At 38.5% G+C, this 23,555-nt stretch overlaps 1 protein-coding gene across 3 annotated transcripts in view; it reads left to right on the top strand.

Annotated features, from left to right (window-relative positions):
* Window positions 1-810: 810 nt before the first annotated feature.
* MET (MET proto-oncogene, receptor tyrosine kinase) overlaps window positions 811-23,555 on the top strand; it is a 106,277-nt gene continuing 83,532 nt past the window's right edge. For 2 of the 3 annotated variants that reach the window (XM_045511130.2, XM_010947627.3), the window contains exon 1: window positions 811-1,324. The gene's annotated coding sequence lies outside the window, so the exon portion shown is untranslated. Of the gene's footprint in view, window positions 1,325-19,978; window positions 20,193-23,555 lie in introns of all 3 variants that reach the window. The other variant, XM_045511129.2, reaches the window with a different exon arrangement.

The raw sequence follows: 23,555 nt of genomic DNA, 5'->3' as shown, positions 1-23,555 counted from the left end.
TATGAGAATCGGAAAAAACTGCCGAATCCTGACAGACAATGCTGTTCCTGTGAGCCTGTTACCTGTGTTTTATTCCTTCTTGAAGGCTTATATCAATTTTTTATTCAGACATGTGAGATATAAAAAGTTATCCTAACACAAATTAACCCTAATACAATTCACCAAGCAACCCTCAAACTTTTTTTTTAATATGTCAACATTCAAGAATTAAACTTTTATTCTGTTGGGCTTGCTCATTGCTGACTGTCTAGTTATTTAATCAGCCTGTGTCCTGCCATGAAGAGGGAAAAAAAGTTAAAGAAACTGAGGTTTCCTCAGGGTTAAACTCCTGTGTTGTTCTTCCAGAAATCTGAGTTATTACAGTCGGGGATAATCGTTGTACAATGAAATCATTGGGACAATTCGTCCATCCACTCCTACCTCCGTCTCTGACAATGAATTCCTTGTTTGTGTGGTGCCCAAATCTCCTGAGTCCCGGGGTCAGCGCCCGGCGGCTAACGGAGACGCGGGAGAGTCTCCTCAGAGCAGAGCCTCGCGCCTTTCGCGCCCGCAGCGCGAGAGGGTGCGCGCCGTGTGCGAGCCGTGTGCGCGCCGTGTGCGCGCCTAGTGCTCTACGTGCGCTGGGGCCGCTCGCCGCGCGGGCACCAGGAGGGGGAGACTCGGTCCCGCTTATCTCCCGCTGTGCTAACTTCAAACTGCCCGAGCCTGAGGAGGAGAGCGCGCGCGGCCAGGGCGAGAAAACTTCTCCACCTAGAAAGTTTCACCTTGTTGTGGGCGGGGGAGGGGCGGGAGGAAACGCGACCCCCACGGGGCCTGGCGCGGCGCGCGGGCGGCAGGAAGGGCGGGGACCGATTTCCCCCTCTGGGTGGTGCCAGTCCGCACCTCAGCGGCCCTTGGACCCGTGGATGAGATGGACTGACAGAGCGCGAGACAGACGTACACGTGCAGGAGCCGGCGGGCAAGAGCTGGAGTCGGGTCGCCTGGCGGTGCTTCTCGCCTGGACGCTCCCGGGCCGCCTCGGGCCGCGCGCGCCGATGCCCGGCTGAGTCACCGGCCGGGCAGCGCGCGGGTGGAAAGGGGCGGAGGGAGCGTGGCCGGCAGGCTGACGGGACGCTCGGCTGGGCCTGGCCGCAGGTGACCCGGAGGCTCTCGCCGCCCGAGGCGCCCCGAGAGCTTTGTGACCAGATGCGGAGCCCAGCGGAGGGCGCGAGCCAGATGCGGGGCGACAGCTGACTTGCTGCGAGGTGGCGGTGAGGCGCGGAGCGCGCGGGTGGTCCCTGCGCGATTGACTTCTCCTCCGCCGGTTCCTGGGCACCACCGCAAGGTAAAACTACAACCCCCTTTGGATCCTGCACCCAACCCCCTCGTCCAGGCGCTTCTGCTCTTTGTTTCCCTAAGAGACCTGATTGCTATTCCAGAGGGCAAGACCAGGGAGGTAGACAAGAGTTTAGGGGCCTCAGAAACTGAAGGGATGTGGCCCAGGGGTGAGGTCGAAACTACAGTGGGGCTTTTCGTTTTAGGGAGTTGCTTCTGACAGCCACCTGTGTGACTCAGGAGAAAGAGGGAAGCTGAGTAGGAGATGATGTATGACTGTTCTGGCCAGGCAAGTTTCGAGGCTGTGATCTCACTCAGCCTTTACAAAAGGGATCCGGTCACCCTGTCCCAGGGTGATGCGGCGGCAGGGTTTGAGCCTAGCAGTTCCCTTGTTCTCAGCCCTACTTTATCCACATTACTTGGGGCCCCTTCCAAGGGGCAGGTGTTTCTGTAAGGGTCTGAATTGTTCATTTCTGGCAAATACACAGGGCTTGTGATCCATCATTTTCAATCTTACCTTATCTCTTTGCTGGGGCTCTGGGAGGACATCTATCTTATTAGGTGAAACAGATCATAACTAGAGGTCAGGCCATCTGGCTAGTACTGGTGCTGACCCAATATTTGAAGCACCAAAGAAAGTATTTTCACAGACTATTGCCAATACAGAATTTACTTCAAAGCACGGCTTCCCATTTCATACCTTTTATGTTTTGAAAGAGCCATTTACTAATTTGGCAGTTGGAGAGAGTTCCTGTGGCTTACACATTGAATAGTTGCCCAGCGTGTTTTACCTTATCACAGTTTTATGTTCAAAGGAGCCCTGGGGCAGAATGAAATATTGTCAACTCTCTTAGGCAAAATAACCAGGATACTTTAATTGCCAAGTTAAGATGGTCGGTGAATATGAGAGGATTGTAAAAACTGACACTGGAAAGAATATGTACTATCTGGACTCTCTCCTGAATTTTAAGAACGCTATTCACATTTTGTAGAATTGGGTGGAGGTTTATTCTGTCATTTCCATCAGCCAGACACATGCACATTGCCATGCAAATGGATTCAGAAAAATATTATTTTCCTCTACAGCTAAACTATTACAGCTGACTAATGAATTTTTTCTGCATGAAGATGTTCTGAAAATGATGGACATCATGTTTCTCTGTGCTTTTGGGGCATAAATTGTGCTTTTATGTAAACTGTAAGTGGTGCTTGGGTTATTTACAGGTACACAGCTTTTCTTTCTAGCTCTATGCTTATTGGGCTTTGTTTTAACATGTAAACTTCCATAATGGAACAGAAAGTGAGGTGCTTTGGTTCCAACCGTAGATTTCAAGTCTGTGGTGTGGTCAGTATTCATTCTTTTTGAATTGCTGAATAATACAAATAAAATTTACATCACTCATAAGAAATGTGTATAGTACCAAAAATGTGGGTGATTGCCTGTAAAATGCACTGATGTTTTAAAAATTCTGTTCAGGTTTCAAACTTAACAGTGCATACGCCTATAGTTATTAATGTAAATATATTTTTCTTTTAACGTGATGGGATTTATGGCATATAGAAGGTGATCTGCTGACTACTGCTTTCTCAAAGATTGCTTTGTTCTTAATACATCACAATAAAGATTTACATTAGATGTACACTCCACGCCTTCAGTATAGTGGATAAGGTTTATCTGAATGATAAAGATGTACAAGATTAGCCACAGCTAGTCAACATGGAAGTTCATAACTAGCATTTTCATGACTTTTAAGCCTGCAATAAAAGAAAAATGACACTTTTCTAAGCAGGAGAAATACCCTTATCGTATAAATTCCTTTTAAGACTAAGTATATGACCCACTGTAATCTTGAAATTCTTTAAAATTTGTTTTAAGGAGAGTTAGACTAAGAAATAATTTCAAAATCAATTTTCTTAAGTATTGGTAAAAAAAAAGTAGTTCAAAATAACAGTCTAACTTTCCTTTTGCACATCTGTATAATAGCTTCAAATAAACTTTTTCTCAAATGTCATGTCAAAACAAAGTGACTAACTTAAAAGGGGCTTACATTCTGTCAGGACACACATCTTTCTCTACATGGCTGCACCAATGCCTATGGTGACACACCCATGATGAGTACACAGCTCCCTACACATTCAGAGCACCTCCCCTCTCTCTGCCCCCTTCCTCGTCAACCCCTTCCCTTGGTTTGGTGAGAGCTGCTCCCAAGCCCTTTTGTGCCCCCATTCTGCCTCTCTAATTTCATGGATTCTTCTTCAGTGTCATTAGGCTCACCAGAATCATCTATGGTTTCCTTTCCCCATCAGCCCCAGTATTTTCTCTGGGCTGCTATGTTTGTTGGTGGGATACCAAGTTTCCCAATTATGCCACCTTAAGGGGAGAAAATGTGCAGAAAAACTCAGTTGCCAGGGAGTTAATCTCCATTACCTTGCTGGTGTATATTTAAACTGGTGACACTGATCCCTCAGGGCAGAGTTTCTTCACAGGGTTTGCTCAGTGCAAACTGAAGTCACTTCTTAGTAATAAACAGTGGATATACCAACTAATGTCAATTCAGGATCACTTTGATTCCCTGTTCTTAACAGAGTTGCTGCCAGGCCCATACTTGCCTCAACAAAAATAGCTAAGAACCATAGGTTGAGCATCTTAGCTATTTGGTACGAGAGGAACATTTTTTAAAAGGAAGCAATGAAATATCTGCCCTTAAAGAATTTATAGTCTAGATATTCAGATGAATAACACACATGCAAAATGGAACCAAGATCCATAATTTTAAAGGGGACATCACACAAGAGTGACAACATTAAAAATCATCCTGTTTGATATTAAATAATAGAAAAAAATCTTTAATGAAAAGATTGGAGTTTAAAGAACTCACAATTTTCAAGCTGCTTCTAAATATCTCATCTTTCTGATACTACGGCAACTTTACAAGATAGGCAAGACTGATATCAATATCTTAACCTCCTCATACCATAGACAAGGAAACTGTGCATGAGCCTAGCCCCCATGCTGACTCAACAGCACCACATATCTTCTGCCTAACAGTCAAGGAAGATTAGCTATTTTGAAGCATTTTTCCACTGAGGCACAGATTGGAATCCTTAGGTTAGTGATAAATGACTATAACATTTCTAGTCTCTGGAATTTTTCTCACCTTTTCTTTCTCCAATTTTCTCACCTTCTCTTTCTCCAGTTTTCTTTTTTTGTAGTAAAGCATACGAAGAAAAAACTCCAATCATATGTGCAGGGCATTCTCCCATTATCAGATTAAGAGTGTGAGTAATTTTGTAATCTACCCTTCTATCAGAAAGCCCATTCTCAGATATCGCTTCAGCTGTGTTTAACAGTTTAGTATATTCCCCTTGGGATTTGTTTCAATAAAAACATCCAGTAAAATCTGACTACTTTGCTTTTCAAGGGACAAAATAAAAAAAAGTATTTTTATAAGCTGTAAAATGTAATTAAGAGAAAAATCACATGTGTGACATTTGTAGCAGGAGGTGTGAGCACAGTGAAATGAAAAAACAGTTAGTTAGCTAATTGCATACCCAGGTATACATATTTCTTCTGTGATTGTATAAATTTGTGTAAGTATGTTTATGCAGGTTACTCCTGTTATTTTAAATTTCTATAATAAATTATGTAGCTATTGAGTAAATAGAAATTATATAAGAGTTTATGAACCATATAGACTATGTAATGGTCTATAGGATTTGAAAAGTATTTCTCCTAATATAAAAAAGGATAAATATGGTCTCAGCAACTATGAAATATGGTCAGAGAATCACAGGTTCTAGAGCTGGGTTCCTCTGCTCTAAGAATGTGGTTGAGGGTTTAGTCATTCAGGGTAATTTGGTGTGCACCTATCAGGCGTAATTCTAGACTCTCGTAATGCAGCAGAGAATAAAACAGACAAAAGTCTCTGGCCTCATGATGTTCTATTCTATATTCAGGAATACAAACAATAAACAAAATACATAAATAAAATGTATTATATGTGAGGTGGTGATGACAGCTATAAGGAAGCATAAAGTGGAGAAGGGGAATAGGGCCTGTCAGGGATAAAGAGGGAGTTGGGTGGTGACTGAAAAATTCAGTAGTAGGGTCAGAGAAGGCCTCATTTCAAAGGTGACCTTTGTGCTAAAACCTGAAGGAAAAGAAAGAATGAGCCATGTGGCTATCTGGCACAGGCACTCCCTTTGAATTCCTCAGGAGTGCCATTCTCATTTTGCTTCCTCTGCAGTTGTGCAATGCACAGCCTGCACAGCTGTACATGGAGTCCCTGTTTTTTTATGGGAAGTACTTGGACAGTGCCTTCACCACAATCTTAAAGTTGCAGGTGAACCACATCCCTTGGTTTGAGGGCAGTGAAAGAAGAGAACCATGGTATTTTTCTACATTCTCCTGGTCCAATATCTACAGTGCATCCTTGATCAGGGATATTGCTCCATTGGACAGTTTTCCTTCTTATTTTCTACACTGTGATCCTGGCCCAGTGGCATTTGTTGAGAGTAATACCCATAGCCTTAGTCACGGATCCCTTCCATAGTATAATCTGGAGATGGCAAAGGAGGCAATTGCTGATGGTTTACAGCTTCTCTCTGCTGTGCACTTTTTTCTTGCCTTCTCTCACTGTCCTTTTCTGTTTCCAGTGTTAAACCACTGTGTTGAATTTTCTTCATTCCCCCTTAATGCGTTGCCTGTGATTTGCAAAGAGGTAATCTAAATGAGTAAAACTAACCCTTTCACTAGGGGGCAACAACGCACTCAGAAAAAGCCCTACCTAAGAGGGGACAGCCACTGCTTGACATCATCAGAGTTGACATGAGTCTCAGTGAGTGGTGTGGGCCCATGTGGTGGTGTCTTTCAGATTTTCAGAGGCTAGAAACCTCTCAATTTTAAAATGTTGACTCAGCATCTTTAAACTGTGCAAACTAGAGAGACAAATGGTCTGCAGACCAGATTTGGCTCCTGGTGGCCCCATTTGTAATCTTGGCCACAACTATACCTGCCAAGTGGTCCCCTGTGTCACCCTCAGGTGCTGTTTAATTCAGCAATATGCATGGCCAAAGAGCCCCAGGACTGCTTCTGCAAACTGTTTTATCTTTTGGAGTTCTCAGACTCTTTTCCTCTCTGGAAAATAAGCTTAGCAATTTAAAAAAGTTGTATTTTCTGATCATCATTCATTGATTGGCATGTATTATTTTTTCTAAATTCATCAACCCAAATACTTTCTATCAAACTATGTATATTTCCAAACTAAAGAATAATGTAGTTATTTCATTCTTAAACTGAAGCAATAATTCTCTGAACTCTAAATTCATCGTAAATTTATGTGTAAATTTCATATTTCATTTCCAAATTCTCATTCAGAATAAACTCTCTGTTTGGAATACTGGTACTTTCTTTGTTTTGTTTTGTTTTCTTTGACCTACGTCACTTCACCAATTGTTATTCCTCTATGACTGAAATTCAAAATGTGCACTGCACTGGTTTCGAGTGCCCTTTAAAAGCCATCAGATCAGTGTTGCAATCTATTTTTTCAAAGAAATAAAAGCTCATAGGTTGTGCACTGACTTGTTTCCTTTAATCCTAAAACCTCAGTGAAATGCCCAGGCTAGCGGCCTTCCGGAAGGCCATTGTGTTAGAACGGAAGATTATGTACTGTATTTCTTCCTACTATTTTAAATGCAAATATAGTAATATATCATGAAGCAGTGCACATATTAAGATCAGTGGCCTTTTCCTGTTTTGAAATGATTTCTTGGTCCCTGATAGTTGGAAATCTGAAGTCTAAATTGAACCTAGAATCTCAGGTCCAATTTTAAAGTTGTCTGTAAAAAAAAAAAAAGAATTGACTTGGAGGAATTAAAACATACTCCAGTTGTTCGATAACCATGGGATGTTTCTGGCTTTTAATACTTTACTGAAAATATCAAGAGCGTTCACAGCTAGAGACCTTTGAAATAATGTAGTCTCCACAATCAGAGAGAGGTGGTGTAAATTTGTTTAGCAGAAGGTAAGTTGCCTCCTTTGAGGCCTAATCATGTGGGAAAGTAAAACCTAGCCAAGTTCTAGGCCCATAAGCCAACTCAAACTATCTTTAAAAATAAATTTTGGCTTTGCTTGGGACTAATGTATGTTTAGATCAACATTTTAGTTCTTAAAATTTAAACCTAGGGGTCTTTTAAAGGAAATTTAATCCATGTGTTTTTGATTCACTAAATCCTAAATCATTACCCATAAACTGTATGTCTCTCTAAGCTCTTTGATGTCTAAGAAATCTTTGAAACCATGTAAGGCCTCTTTTGTTCCAGAAAAATAGGAAGTTGGCTTTTACTAAGTGTCAGTAAACAGCATCTTCAAAAATCTGAGTTAGGTCTAAAATCCTGCAACCATGACAGAATGGATGTTTGAATGAGTACTATGCATTTTTCTGATACAATGTGAAAAATATAAGTACTTTTAAATATCTTGCTTACAATTGGTATTCAATTGTAATCCTTACTAACCCCAAGGAAATTATTTTGGCACAACGCCTCTTTTTATTGTAATATAAAGTCCAAATATTTATCATTTTATCCTGGCACACAGTAGGTACTCAGTAAATATTTTGTTGAATGTTAAATGAATGACTTTTTCTTCTGCCCAGAATCTTCCAGCTAATGTTAATCTTTTAATTCAATATCAGTATCCATCTGTCATGTCTTAGAACGAGATCTATTCTGAGTCAGTGACCTGGTTTGACAAATTTTAAAAATAAGCCATCTAACTAAATATATGGCATTTATTGAAATTCATTCTGTACCATGAAGCAGCAGCCTTGCAAAGAGTGCTGAAAATGGGAAGGAATTTCTAGGCTAATTTGATTAAATATTCAATTGTTACCATACACTTTCTGAAAATTGATTTTTTTCCTGTTTTACTGTTCCTGCCGTCCCTTCCTCCCACCTTGACACGCTTACTGATTGAAAGCTCTGCACAGAAAAGGGCAGGTCGTTTGTGTGTATAAGCAAGAGCAGCAAGTTCAAACAGGCTTGGAAAACATAATGCTGTAATCATAAGTTGCCATAATATAGGAGGGGAAAGAGGGGTACTCAACACTAATAGTGGTGTTGAATTTGCTTCAAATTACATAGATGACACATCTTTGAATTCTATTGTGTGGGAAAAAAACACCTTACTGTGGTTAGATTTCCTGTTTGTGTGTATTTTCTGGTAAGTAGATGTGCCATATAGACTTTAATAAATATGTAGCTTTAAGTGCCATTGAAATGCACATGGTTAGAGTATTGATAGCTATGGAGACAGCAACTCCTTCTCTCTAAAAGAAAGAAAGTAGTATTTAGAAGAAGGCATGGTACTGAAGCTTGGGCATTGATATTTTTCTTGATATCATGTTGTGAATTCCTAATGACTCATCACATTTTGTCCCCAGAAAACCTTTCCTGATCAAAAGTGTGTTGTTTCTGTGTAACACTGAGGTGCCAGAATTTGTCAATTTCTTATATCTTGGTGGGGAGGAAAAGGAAAAGTATGCTATTATGGTCTTGAAATAGAGGTTCTCTTAGGTGAATCTGCAGGTTTGTTGAAAACATACATTATTAAAACTTGTTTTGAAATTTAATTATAGATAGCACTGTATAAGGAGTAATTTAGCTACATAGTTTTGACATGCTTAATTTGTATTTCAATGGTTGACCAAACCATCAGTAATAATTATACATCCATGTGTTCATACACATTCACATTTAGATGATTTTTTAAACTCCAATTAAAAGGTCTCACAACTTTGATAAATGAGTAGTCAAATGCCTGTGTATCTATACATCTGGGAAAATGTGATTTGGTTTAAGACATTTTTGTGATAACTCTCACGCTATAAGTATAGGAAATACATAATGAAGAAGACCTGCAGGTTTTGTCAGGACATTGGGTTACCGGGGTTAAAGGACGGGAGAGGTGACACTGAAGGGTCATGGATTTGGGTGCACTGCAAGTCATGAAGAAGTGTTCCGTTAAGAATCAGATTGCCACCTTCCAAATAGGAAAAAGGCAGGTCAAAACTGAGTGAGGAACCAAGGGGATCTCACAGGGAGATGTTAGGCACATGATAAGCTAAGTCTAAATTCCTCCAACTCTGTCACATGTGGTTTGGTTCTAGGAGAAACTAGACTGTCATCTATCCATTACTAAATCAGGCCTCTTCGTCTGTCCTACCTGTAGCTATGAATAAGAATAGCAGGAGTATGTAGCAGAAGCAGAAAGAACTTTTATTCTGAGTGGTGGAGGCATGTCCTACGCACTCTATTAGCCACTCAAAATGAATTGTAAATGAAATTCTATGTTCTCAGAAGAAATCATGGTATTAAAAAAAAAAAAACAAGCTCGGAAATATTTTAAACCATTTTCACAACTAAAATTAGCTGGAGTATCAAGGCATTATAATGCATCCGTTACTGTTGTGACCAAAAGTTATGGCCCTTATCACTGTATCCTTAATTATTTTTCCATCAGTATATCATCTGCTGTCGATATATATATTAGCTTTTCTTCTGGGTATTATCTTGAGACCATTTCTTTGGGCCTTGATTATACAGAGTGCATGATGCAATGTGCGTAAGAGTTGTACTTCTCACATTCTAAACATGAACTCAGACAGTGGTCTAAAGAGGAAGAGAACTCCTATCAGGGCCTGCCTTTACTGCCTGTCTTTTTGCCTCTGTGAGAGTCTTAGGTGACCAGCTGTCATCTGACTCTGGCCTCACATTAAGGCAGCATCCCTTCAGCTCCAGTGTACTGTTCGAAGTGAGTCTGCGGCCTGACCATTATCTAGTTAAGATAAAGACAGCAGACAAATAGAATCATTTAGGGCCTATGTGAAACTTTGGCTCTAAAATATTACCCTAGCTGGGTTTTTTTTTTTTCAATTGAGTGTAAAGGTGTACGATAAATATTTTAAATTCTATTGAATTACATAAAGAAGCAACCAAAGCAAAGTTTTTTGACAGAAGAACACTTTCTTCTAAAAGAAATTAATATGTATTTGGGACTTTTTAAAATTCACTTTCTGGCATGTCAAAATTAAGATACTTCTGAATTTTATTTTAGTCTCACTAACACACACTTGGATTGTTCATTGAAATCTGTATGTCAAGGTCCAGTGAGTTTAAACATTCTTCTGGTCTTCAAATAGCTTACAAAAAATTATTCTTTAAATCACCAGAAAAGTGCAAATAAAACCTCCTGACAGTTTCATTAATGACAATGAAAAGTGACAGTCCTTGAATCTGTTGTAACTTAATTAATTACTTTCCAAATGGTATTAAAGATTCTGAATGAATAATGTGACTGGTATTTAAGATCAAATCTCCCTCACAATTCCTAAATGGGTTTTAATTTTCAGAGTTAGATAATTGTTATACCTGATTCATTTCTTTAACATCTATAGACTGTTGGTTTTATAGAAAAGAGAGCAGAGTATCTGTTTCAATATGTTTTTCTTTTCCCTGAAGTTATTGCTTGCAGATTTCAATAATACTTTGAAATAAAAATAATCAAATGCTGTTATTTTCTCTTAATAAAGGTTCATAGGTCTAGTGAATTATATAGAAATTACAAAGAATTCACTAAAGAGGTTATGATTATGGGACTATTTAATTCCCAAATCTGCCTTGGTGACAGTTTAGAAACTCAATGAGAATGAGCATTGTGCATTAGGATAAGTATTACCTCAAGTGAACTTTTTATTCTTGTTTTGGTCATTTCCCATTTTGGCCAATCCATAGCACCTGCTTCTCTTACCAGCAAATCTGTTTACTGGTCTCTAGGCTCATTTTTACCCATTACCACCACAATATTTACATGCTCTTGAATCTCTTTGACTTCCCTTCTTCTTAGTGTAACATCTTTCTTTGTAGTTTAGAGAGTAAACAGAAATCTAAAATGGTCACCCATTTTTACCTCCCTACTTCTGTTGCAAATGATGAAATGGTCTTTTCAGCCTATGGTCTTGATCCCATTCTTCCCCACATCTTCAAGCATCTTGCTCCAATCATCCCACCTTCCCTACCAACCTCTCCCATCTTTAAAATCTCTGTTGCCTTTTTTCATTCAGCGCTTACTCAGTTTACTGCGTCTTCTAGAGAGAAATAAAACACCCATGTCACACAACCTGATGGTATCCTTAATACACAGTTACTTTGAGTAATTCATTCCTATTTCTGCCTTAGCTTTAAACGAAGAATTCTTGAAATTGTCCAACTCATTTTTCCTACTCTCATTCATTCTTTAACTCATTCAACTTAAGCAGTCTGTTCCCGTCTCCCAAGAAAGTGTCCTCATGCCAGTCTTATGAAACCTCATTGCCAAATCTGATAGACACTTTCATTCTTATCCCACTTGACTCCTCTGTAAGATTTGACACCATATACATCTTGCTTCTCCTTTCTTGAAATTTCTTCTTAAGCTTCTGAAATACCACTCAAACCCTGTATTTAGCCTTTAGATATAACATTTAGATTCTGGTCTTCTTTTGGGTTCCATCTGAATCCCTCCTTTCTACTTACAGAACGTGCCCATGGGTGATCTCCATCCCCCCGACTTCAAATACACTGATGGACCAATAGTTCACAAATTGCTATCTCTGACTCTCTCAACCACTGTGCCCATGTTGCTAGTTACCTTAGAAACACTGTCACTTGTCTGACCAAAGACACCTCAGAATTATTAATGGAACTATTATTTTTGCCACAAAACTCTTCTCTGCCCTTGTTTATGACACCCAAGATAGATAGTTTTCAGCCATCCTTGACTTCCCAGTTTCTTCTGTGGTCAAAATCCATGTTGAAGTGGTGTCACATAAATTTTATCTTCTTAATATCTTTCTAATCTAGTCCTTTCTTTCTGTTTTATGCATACAACCATAGTCTTTGTTTAGGATCATTCTTTCATGTATTCATTCCATTATCTGTTCTTCAACAAATCCTTACCAAATGCCATGTAATGGCACTATGCTAGGGACTAAAAATAGAGCTTATAGTCTAGTGGGAGATACAGATAAGTAAATCACAACACAGCATTATAAAGTAGATGAGAGAAAGTCAGGTTTGATGTTAATAGCACATGGGAGAGTTTCTAATCCCTTTCTGGAAGGCAAGAGAGATATTGGAGAAGGACTCCTAGAAGCAGTGTTACCTAAGATGCAACTTAAAGGGAGAGTAAGAGTTAACCAGGTGTAGATGAGAGCAGGAGTGTCTCATAAGGAGGAATCCACATGTGCTGAAACCCAGAGTGGGAGAGCACATGACTTGCTTCAACAACTCAGAGTAGGGTAGGGTGGCTGGAGCCTGGATTTCTTGGGAGGTGATGGCAAGTGGCAAGGCTGGAGAAGTAGGCAGACACTTAATCATGCATGGCTTTTAAGCTGTGTTAAGGAACTGAACTTTTTAAACATAAAAGTGACATAATCAGATTCTCATTTTAGAAAGCTATCTCTGTTACATTGGGGAATGGATGACCAGGGACAAGAATGAAGAGAGAAGACCAGGGAGGAAGCTTTTGTAGTAATCCAGGCAAGAAGTGACACTGCCCTAAACTATAGGTTGCAGTAGGGATGGAAGCAGGTGGACATATTTAAAACATCTGTAAGTGGGAGTCAAGGATGATGTCCTGAAAATGTGAGAAATGTTAGGCACCAAGATAGGATACAGAGTGGGAGAACATGCTTCTTGGGATTAGATTTAGGTGCCAGAAGGATATTCAACTGCTCCTTCTTAATCTCTTTGTCTCATTCACGCTACTACACAATCAACTTAATTGTTCTATGTGTAATCCGTTGTCTGAGTCCGCCTGCTACAAAGTAAGTTCCACAACAGCAGGAATGTTTGTTTTGTTTACTGATGTACCCCCAAGCACCTCGCACATATTACATCCTCAATAAATATTTGTCAGATTCAGTCTTGGATAGTTGTTGGACATACAAAACTGATGCCTGAGAGATGGATTTCTGGACTCTTTGGAGATAAAGAGATGAAGATACAGATCTGGGAGTATTCACTCTATTGTAAATCTTCATCTTCTATTGTCTGGAAAGATGCAGTGACCTTCTGATATGTCTTCTGGCCTCTAGTTCCACTCACCACACTGTCACCGAAATTATCTAATATATAGTTATAAGTATGCTGCTTTCCATGTCCTGCTTAAAACCTCCCAGTGACTCTCCACAACAGACACAGTGCAGACCCCTCAATAGAATGTATAAGACTTTCAATGATATGCCCCAGCCCAACCTTCCAGCTTCATCTACCCCAATCCAAGCCCACACAGCCTCTGTGCCAGTTACAGCTTCCTGAACAGCCCTGCACGCTCTCTCCAAGGTGCCTGCCTGTGTGTCCTCTCTGTCCAAAGTGTCTGTCTCCTGCCACCTCTGTGCCTGAGCAACTCCACCTTATCCTGCAAGTAATATCTCCCCTCTTGGCCTTGCCTCTGTCTGCCTTAGTTCGCTCTTCCTCCCTGTGTTCCTTCAGAAATGTGCAGCTGTCTGGAGTGCACAACCTGGAGGGCAGTGGGACAGGAGACAAGAAATGCCAAACCCTGGGCAGCACCTGCACAGTTAAAAGGTTTTTTTTAATGTCTTGCCCTCTTTTCTCTCTTTTTGTTTCTCTCTCTCCCTCAAATACACGTAACACACACACACACACACACACACACACACCTGCCTTGAATTATTTTTCTTGAATTGATCGGTTATTTAAATGCACAGTGCAGTCCTGCATAGTTGTTTTTAAGCTGTCCTAACGTTTTGTTTTATTGATTTTTCAAGGATCCAGAGTGTTTACTGAGTTTTAGATATTGGATTCTGTACTTACGTACTTATCTTTCTGTACTGTTCTATTTTTACTAGAATAGCTTTGCTGCATGTATCTTTGTTCATTTAAAAGTATTTAAAATTTTTGTAGAAGGTTTTATTTGGTCTTTTATACTCTGATTACATACTGATCTCGACATCATTATATACTTTTAATTTTTCTCTCAACATTGTTAGAATTGTATTATGTCACCTAAGGAATCCACATCTATACAAAAATATGGCCAGCTTTGTTATTCCTTCCATTCACATTATTTTCTTGATTTCTAAAAGTTTTTTTCTACTTTGCCTAAAAAAAAAAGTCATACATTGACAAAATTCACCTTGAAAAGGGTCCTTAGTTCATTTCACTGCCAGAGAGTCTACTTGCTAACTTTGATTTCCAAGAAAAGTTCTTAAGTGTAAGCAAAATAAAATTCAGACATACCCTAGGAACTAACTGCCAATAGTGTTAACAGGGAGTGCCCACCTCACTTGACCACTCCATATTTCAGGGTCACAGCCTAGCCTTTGGCACCTTTATGCCTATCCTCTTCGTTTCACTTTTTCTGGGTGCTGATTTCTCTTTCTTTTGTGACAGCTGCAAATGGGGTCCCCTCACCACCAGAATTCCTCCTCAGCCATTTGATTTCTGCTTTAGGCAACACCAGAGGAGACTGAACCATTGTATAAAATCAATCCTGAGCACAGTTCTCCCCATTTGAAATTTACCATGCCTTACACCATGGACATTTTCAAACACCGAGAGAGGGAAATGTCTGATTCATTAGTGAGTAATATACTGGCTTCCTTTCCAACTTGTCTCCCTTCACTGGTTCACATTCTGACTATTCAGTCAGGGTTATTCTATTCAAACCCTGTATTTGAATGCAACTGAAAAAGGTTGCTAGGCTTTTTTTTTTAATTTGTGAGCTTAGAAAGATATTTCTCAAATGTGATTTGTGGATTTGTGTTATTCAGGGTTCCTGGATTAATTGAACAAAATCTGGTAGCACTTCTGCATGATCTGAACTATAAAATGACATCTATCCATTAGGCTGAAAAAATATTTTTAAACAGTTTTAGAGGATTTCAAGCATCTTCACACTTCCCTAACATTGAAAGTTCAGTCCACATTTTCAAGAGCAGTGATACATTTTTATCTGACCTACAGCTTATTAATGAGACAAAATGCTGTCTATCAATCAAGTCTCTGGCAGTTCAGTGTATCTTTCTGAACAGGACTTTTTACAGTGCGCAACGATAAAACAAATGTCCGTTTATTCTTCTTTCCCAGAAGTTGAATACTTTCAGCCATTCTTAAAAGGACAAAAATATTTACTAACAGATTATGACTTTGTGAGGGATAATCTTGAGAATATAATGGCATTCTATTCTTTTTATCTTTACCCTTACTATATCACACTTGGATAATGATCTCAATCATATATTACAACTGGAAAATGCAAGCTGGCTTTTTCTTATGCTATGATTCAATCATTTTCACCATTTAAAATGTTTATTGGAAAAAGGGATGCAATATTAGATAAGAATCTGAATAAAAGCACTATTTAAGTCTCTTTCAAAGAAACAATATTTGTGTACTACTTGAGTCAATGTTTAGAGGAGCCCCTAAAACATTAAGTATAACAAAAGAAAACTATTTTTGTACCATGTTTAACTTGTTTTCTTCTATAGCAAGCTATATCTGAATTTTAACAAACTGTTTTATTATAAATAAAGTATGCAAATCAACCTAGGAATACTTTTTCAGAAATTTCGTGTCAGTGACAGGCTGCCATATAATCTTTAACTTTTCTCTACAAGCACACAAATCTCCCTTGATTTTTAGTAAAAAAAAAAAAAAGAAGAAGAAGAAGAAGAATCTTTACTTCTTATATAGTCATACCTTCACATGGTATTTCAAACCACCTGCTAGTAACAGGCTACCCTGATAATCACTTTGAAAACAGCATGTTTTAGACACTCAGCATCAAAACAAAAAATGTCCGTAGTTTTGCAACATGTATGTGCTATAAAAAGTGTAAAAACTACTCTTGTACCCCAACAGATAAATAGGTTTGGCCAAAATCTTCTCAATCTGAGTTCTGTTAGTAAAAAGGGTGACTATTCCATTATTTTTCTGTATTTGCTTACAACCCATATTGTCATAAAACATACATTCATGGGACATAATTACACTAAAAAACTTATTCATTGTTTATCTGAGATTCAGATTTAACTGTGCATATTGTATCTTTATTTGCTAAACCTCAGTGTGAGCATGGGTTTGCTCCTCTTTAAAAAGATAAAGTAATGATTCCTTATTTGTTGTTCTTCCTTAGTGTGGCAGTCCCTTATCATGGCCTTTGTGTTGGAAGACAATTTAAGAAGGAATTCAGGAACTTAAAACAGGTTTACAGGAAAACCACAAGATGGCCAAAGAGTGGGAAAATAAGAAATAACAATATTTAAACTGTAGATGAGAGGGCTGAGGTGATGAAAAAGTTACCAAGTATTTGGAGTGGGCTTACCCAGTGGACTGTGCCAAATTCCTCATTTTTGATGAGGGCAGGCAAAAACTGGCTAAGAGACAACTTAGAATGATAGGCACAGTAACAGTATTTACTGAATGCCAGAGTATGCTTCATAATTGAATAATTCATCTCTTACCCTCCTGGTCAACCCTCAAATGTGTACCATTATTATCCCCATGTTTTAGATGAAGAAAGTGACACTCAAGGTCAGAAGGTATATCAACGGTAAGGCCCAGATTCACATCACACTGAAGTGTGATGATACCAAAACCCCCTACTCTCTCTTCTATACCCCACCTCTTCTCCAGAAGGTTTTATGAGTTACTGGGAAGAATGTTGTCAAGCAAACCAGTCTGGAACTATTAGACATAAAATTGACTCATGGGTATTTTGAATCATTTAAGTGTGGTCATATAAAAGAGCAGTTGTATAGGCTGAAAAATCCTGATGATTTCTTCTGTCTCTTACTGTTAGAAATTGTCAAGACTGTGTCTGGTTACATTAGATGGGATTTTTGCCATGGTGTATTTTATCTTTCTATAATCAGCTTAGTCTTTTTTGATGATAACACTAAGTGTTAAGTCTTTAGGCATAAGAATCAAATGTTCAACAAAGCATGTTTTAAAATTTGCTTTCTCAACAATTCAGTAGATCCATTCACTTTTCAATTTAGGCTACACATTTAGATTTTTAGCATCTATCTTGCTGTACTCAAATCCACAGACTGTACGGCTTTTAAGGGTAGAAATTCTCAGTTTCTAGACAAAGGCATGGTATGCAATGGGAGCTCACAAATATTTGATTAATATTATGTGCTAGAATATGACTCTTCATAAGCAGTGAGTGTTTATAAATACAGTATTTTAAATGTCAGTAGGAATCTCCTGTTGGGACCTTCTTCCCTTAACTTTGTTTTTATGGGCCTGCTTATACAATTAATGGAAATAATTTAAATGTAAACAAGGCTAAGGATTTTCCTTAGGATTTCATTCTGGCAAGTCCTCCTGGAGATTTAGCCATGACTGTTTTTATGATTGCAATTTCCTTAACATGGAGCCTCAGCCATTTTCCATCACCATAAATCCCTTTTATACACTTAAAAGCAGAATTGAAATGTTTTCTAGATTTTATATCTTGACTCTTCACTTAGATACATTATTTCTATCTTGAGATTATGTTAAGTAAATATTGCAGAAGAATTTGAACCTATAAAGCAGAAAAAAAACTAGTATATCACCTAAGAAATTTTAACTAGTAGATATGTTTCCAAATGCAAAGTGATATATTTAAAGTAATTATTCAATTAAATAAAGGCCATATTTTCCAAATACTTGAATAGTTTACATAAAGTTTTTTTATGCACTTGACCGTGTATTTGAATTCACAAGTTTATAGAATATTCGAGTGGATATTGTTTTTAGGACTTTTTCAGAAGCAAGGAATAAAAGAATCACAATGAAACTGAAGATGAAAAAGAGAGAGAAAGAAAGGGAAAAAATGTTTACTAGCTCCCATTAGCTAAAGACATCGTGAACACAGATGTTCAGATAATAGCCTTAGTAGCCTGCCTTCTCCATGGCTAGGATCTCCTGCCCCTTGGGTCAGTTTCATGCCCAGGCAGGCTTTCTCCACATAGCACAAAGATGGTCATCAGACACTCCAAGTTAACATCATCTTTAGTGTTTTTGAGAGAGAAAGGTCCTTTCCCAGTATCTATATTAAACCCCAGAGGACTCTGATTGGCCTTGCTTTAGTCACGTGCTCACCTCTGACCAAGTTCTGGGTCAAAGGAATAGAATTCACTGAGAGGCCAGCCTGCTTTGCAAGCTCACCTTGTGGTGAGGAGATGGGCCACGTGATTGACAGCCCCATTAGATAGGGGATGGAGAATTTTCAAAAGAGTTGCCAGTAGAGAGAGTGAGTGCTAGACAAGGAAAAACAAATGTTTACTAAAACGTTGTGCCTTTAGAATAAAAATCTTTTCCAGGAAATGCAAATAATTTGAAACAGTTCAAATAAGCATCATACTCTCAAAAAAATTAGAAACACACTCATATCACATTTTAGATAATATTTTAACCTCTTTGAATCTCAGTTTTGTCATGAAATTATGAGTTTTCCCTAAGGACATAGGAGTAATGCTTACCTTCTAAAAAATTGTGCAGATTAGAAGAGATGATTAAAAGAGATGTAACTGACAGTGCCTTGTAAAGTATTGTCTGCATAGTTACAAAATATTATGATTTCTAAGAAAGGAATACCTAAAGAAAGCAAAGTTACCCATGTCAAAGTATGGAAAGTCTCTCTTACAAAATGTATTCCATGACACCTGTTGTGTTTTTTCACGAGGAATCAGGACTTGAATATAACACATGTATATGCTTTGCAACAGATTTTTGTTGATGAGGATGGTGATGGTGACAGTAGTAGTGGTGATAGGCACAGGTAGTTAGTCAATAAATTCTTAGAGAATTAAATGTATTTCTAGATTTCTAGAGCATGAAAAAAACCAATGTAAGCTAGTTAAATGAGAAAACTAGAGGTATATAGTTTGCAGAGTCTTACGGTTAGGTTGAGCTGATATTTGTAGCTAAAAGAGCATGCCTCTTTAAAGGAAATACTCCTAAATGCCAATAGTTTAATGACCAAGGTGCCATTGAGCTAATCATTTCTAGGAAATGTTTTGCCAGTAAGATTATCTTAACTATCAATTGAAAAGAAATAGAGAAATGTTTTATGAATGATTCAGTTTCACCTGCTTTGTGCATTTTAAGAGAATGAATTAGTCACTCTGTTTGAATCATCTTTACATGTTCCTTTTAGTAAGAAATTCGAAGCTGGTTAAATGGCCAGCACTATTTCAGAAAGAAAGAAAAAAAAACAAACAGTAAAAAGACATTTTATATTGAAAGCCTGATCCAAGAACATCACAGGAATAAATGTATCAAGGCAAAAATATATGAAAGATGAAAGTATTTCTGGTGTCACTACCAACATAAATATTAAAATTGCTCACACAGCCTGATCTGGCAGATGATGTAGATAGAGAAAAGATAGCAATATACGCCAATTCAGTGGCACTGGAGTAAAATGTAATTGTAGAAAAACAATGTCGGACTTGAAAATTATTAAGAATCGAAAATTCTTTGGAGTTCATTGGTTCAATCCAGGGATACACTTGTAAGTATTTAATAACCATCACACTAGGAGGGAAAAAGCCCTAATTTGTAGTGTTTGCCAATTTCTGTGGTGTAACTACTTCCTCCATATCCTTAGCTGGTTCCAGAGAACTCCAGCACACAACTTGTTCAACAATATAATTTCACAAATAAGAAAACCTCCAAGGCCAAAGGAATTGGGTGTCTAGCTTTGGATCACACAACTATTTAGCTGCAGTCTCAACTAAAACTTGAATCTGCCTCCCCTGCTCCCATGCTGTGCTTCGGTATTGTGAATGCATTGTGAGGAAAGGACCAGGACTGATTGATTGGTAAGCCCACCTGACTACCCCTAGTCTGGTTAAATTCCCCTTGAGGGGCTCTCATAAACCTTTCCATGTTAAGTTTAAGCTGTAATCTGTCTGCCTCTGTTACTAGTCTGAGATGTCAGTCTGCCTCTCCTACTAGTCTGTCAGATCTCCAATCTGACAACTGGAAAGTGTTTTACTATCCTTTCTTTCATTTCTTGCTGACTTTAGTTTGCATGCCCTGCTGTAGGTATCTAAACCTCCTCCTTCACCCTGACGTCCTTGGTCACTCCTCTGTAACCATCAATTTCAGCACATGGTCATATACCCTCATTTATTTTTAGAACACTACAATCATACTTCATCAGTGTCCCTATATCTTTACCTGATTTCTCATTCTCTTCTGCTGTCTCAGAAAAAGTGACTTCTTTTATGCTTCAGGGCTCTTGGGAATACCTCTTTTTGATACCTTGGAATGTAGGCCCAACAATTTTTATCTCCCTCATTTGCCTTCTTTGTTTTCTCCACTTCTCTAGGCTCAACTGCTTGCATTTTTCCTGTGTAATATTCTCTTTCCTGCTACTACATCTTTGCACAAACTGCTCTTCCACGAGGAATTTCCATTCTTTATCTTCCTTCACAGCACAGCTTTAGCATCATTTCCAGGCTGGCTGGTTGCCCTTCCTACACACTTCTATTATTTCTGACAGTCCACTGCTATCATCAAGTGACTGTGACCTTCCTGGGGAAAGGCACCGTGTTTCTGTGTTCCCAGCACCTACCACAGTGCTTGTCCCTTAGTATATAACCAACAAATATTAGTAGAAGACAAGGAGACCTACAAGTAAGCATATGTCTTTCCTGTAACTGAAAAATAAACTCCTCTTGACCCTGATATTGCCTTCTGCTTGTCATTCCTTTAACAAACATTATACTTCCTTATCACACATTCCCTTGCAATTTAGCGTATGATACCATTATTGAATCTACTGAAACTACTCCTGTGAAGATCGACCAGGAACTTCTGTGTGAACCACATCCACCTTTGTGAGCCCTTCACTTGCCTTCTATGACACAATGCAATATTGATTCTCTTGACACCTTCCTGAACTTACCTTCGTCGATTCCGTCACAGATTTCTCCAAAGTGGGTATTCCCCAAGATCGGGTTCATTTGCCTTTTCTTCCTTCACCATGCCCCTCCATGAACATACTCATTCTTGGTTTTAACCATCACCTCTGTGCAGAGAACATGTAAAATTTATTTCTTTTCCAGCCAGAATCCTTATTACTCTGCTAAGATCAAGTTCTGAATTCTCATTCTTTCTAGTGCAGAGATGGCAGATATTTGACACTCATGCTTCTACTTACCACTGTCCATCTAAGCTGGATATTATTGTCTCACCCAAGACCAATCATACCACTTTCCCAGTAAGGGTAGGCTTCTCCTCAAAATCCTTCTCATTATTCTCCTCTGTTGCTTGGCCCAAATGCTCTATCTGCTTGGAATCATCAGTCTTCACTTATTCCAGACACCTGCTTCCTGGTGAGCAATGTAAAACATACTAGTCATCCCTGTAGTAGAAGATTTTTATTCATTTCTCAATAACACAGCAAACTCAACATATTTAAAGCCAACTTATCATATTCCTTGATCTTTAGCCTAACTTCCTCCTACTGACTCTACTGAAGCTACTCTAATTGTGTAACTTTTTCCACTTTTCCCCAGATGATGCTAGTTATCTTTGCCTTCTTTGTGCTCCACCGATTTAGATATCAAATCTTATTTATTCAAATACGTCTTTCATTCATCCCTTCCTTTCTATTCTTGGCACCACCATCTTGGTTCTGGCCCTTTTTACCTGGTTATGGGTTATAATGCGTGTCATCTGGTCTTCCCATTGCCAGGTCCTCCCTTCTCTAAGCCACTTTGCCTCCAGATCAATCTTCCTAGAGTAAAACCTTGCTTATACACCTCTCCAGCTCAAAACCCTTCAATGACTTTCTATTACCTCTTAAATAATGCCTGCAGTACCTTTCAATTTAGTAGAGTAAAATTATCTTTGGATTTTGGAGTCAAAAAGATTTGGATTCAAGTTCTGGCTACTACACTTACCTGTTCTGTGACTTTGAACTTATTGTTTAATTTTTATTCACTCATTATCCAACATGTATTTATTAAGTACCTACTGTGATCTAGGTTCTATGTGAAGTCTTTGAGATAGAGTGATGAGCTAAACAGACATTGTCATTACTCTTGGATCTTACCACACATTGGACTTGTCTGTATTTCTCGTGATCATAGTAATCCTAAGTACAGGCCACGCCTTCCTCTCTTGGTGCTTTTAGCTTTTTGTTTGTGCTATATAGGGTGTTACAGTGCTGTATATTATAGTAATTTGCATATATGTGTTATTTCTCAACCACGTTGTAGGTTCACTGAAGAGTAAGTACCATATCTCATTTCCCACAGTGAAAGCACAGAGCCATGCACTTACCAGTTGCTCAGTGAACTCTGTTGTGATTTTGTAGACCTAGAGCTAGTCTTCAGCATAGTTATAATGCCTAGTATGTTTTTAGATGCTCCCTTTGTCCTGTCAGAATTGTGCATTTTTTTTGAAAAAGGAAAAGAAAAGTATAACTATTTGGTTTCTATTCCTTTTAACACCCCTCCTTTCCAACCTACCACCCTGCCTATAGCTATTATAAGTAGAACTCAACAGTGTTTATAACTTGTGCACCTCAAGTTTCTAAACTTGAATAACAAGTCCACTCATGCTTCCTAGTAGAAATACTGTCCATGTGCAGACAGTGGAATGTTAAAATAATGTTCTGTTATAACTAAATAGCTTTTGACTTGGTAATGAACAATATGTTGTTTTTCCCTGGGAAATAATCCTAGGAGTTTAATCCTAAAGATTATATTTTATTTTATACATTTTCAGCTTGCTGTTTTTATGTTCCTGGTGAACTTACATTAGGTTAAGCATTTGTCTATCCAAAACAATAGGTCAGTTATAGCCAAATTGTAACCATACCTTTCCTCTACACACAAATCCTATAAACAGCATGTGATTATATTGCTTCTAGAATTTATGATTGTTTTCTTCCAAAAGGAAGCTAAATTTAGCCCAGTAATTCTACATACTCCTAAGGAAACAATGCCTGCTGTGATTTCTAGAATAAATGAATCTGAACCACAATTCCTTTACTTGACTGAGAAAATTTAAATATCAACATAGTCATTAACCACAGATATTAAACCACATTAAACAACCAGCAAGGGGTTAAGGAGGAAATTTTCTATGTTTCTGAGTTCACCGCTGAATGAGTCTAACTTAGTTGCTGTATCGTTCTTAATACAGAACATTGTTTGTATCTTATAATG

This window comes from Camelus bactrianus, chromosome 7 (assembly GCF_048773025.1).
Source record: "Camelus bactrianus isolate YW-2024 breed Bactrian camel chromosome 7, ASM4877302v1, whole genome shotgun sequence".
Lineage (NCBI taxonomy): Eukaryota > Metazoa > Chordata > Mammalia > Artiodactyla > Camelidae > Camelus > Camelus bactrianus.
The sequence above is the reverse complement of the archived record's forward strand: the minus strand, read 5'-3'. Positions and strand labels throughout refer to the sequence as shown.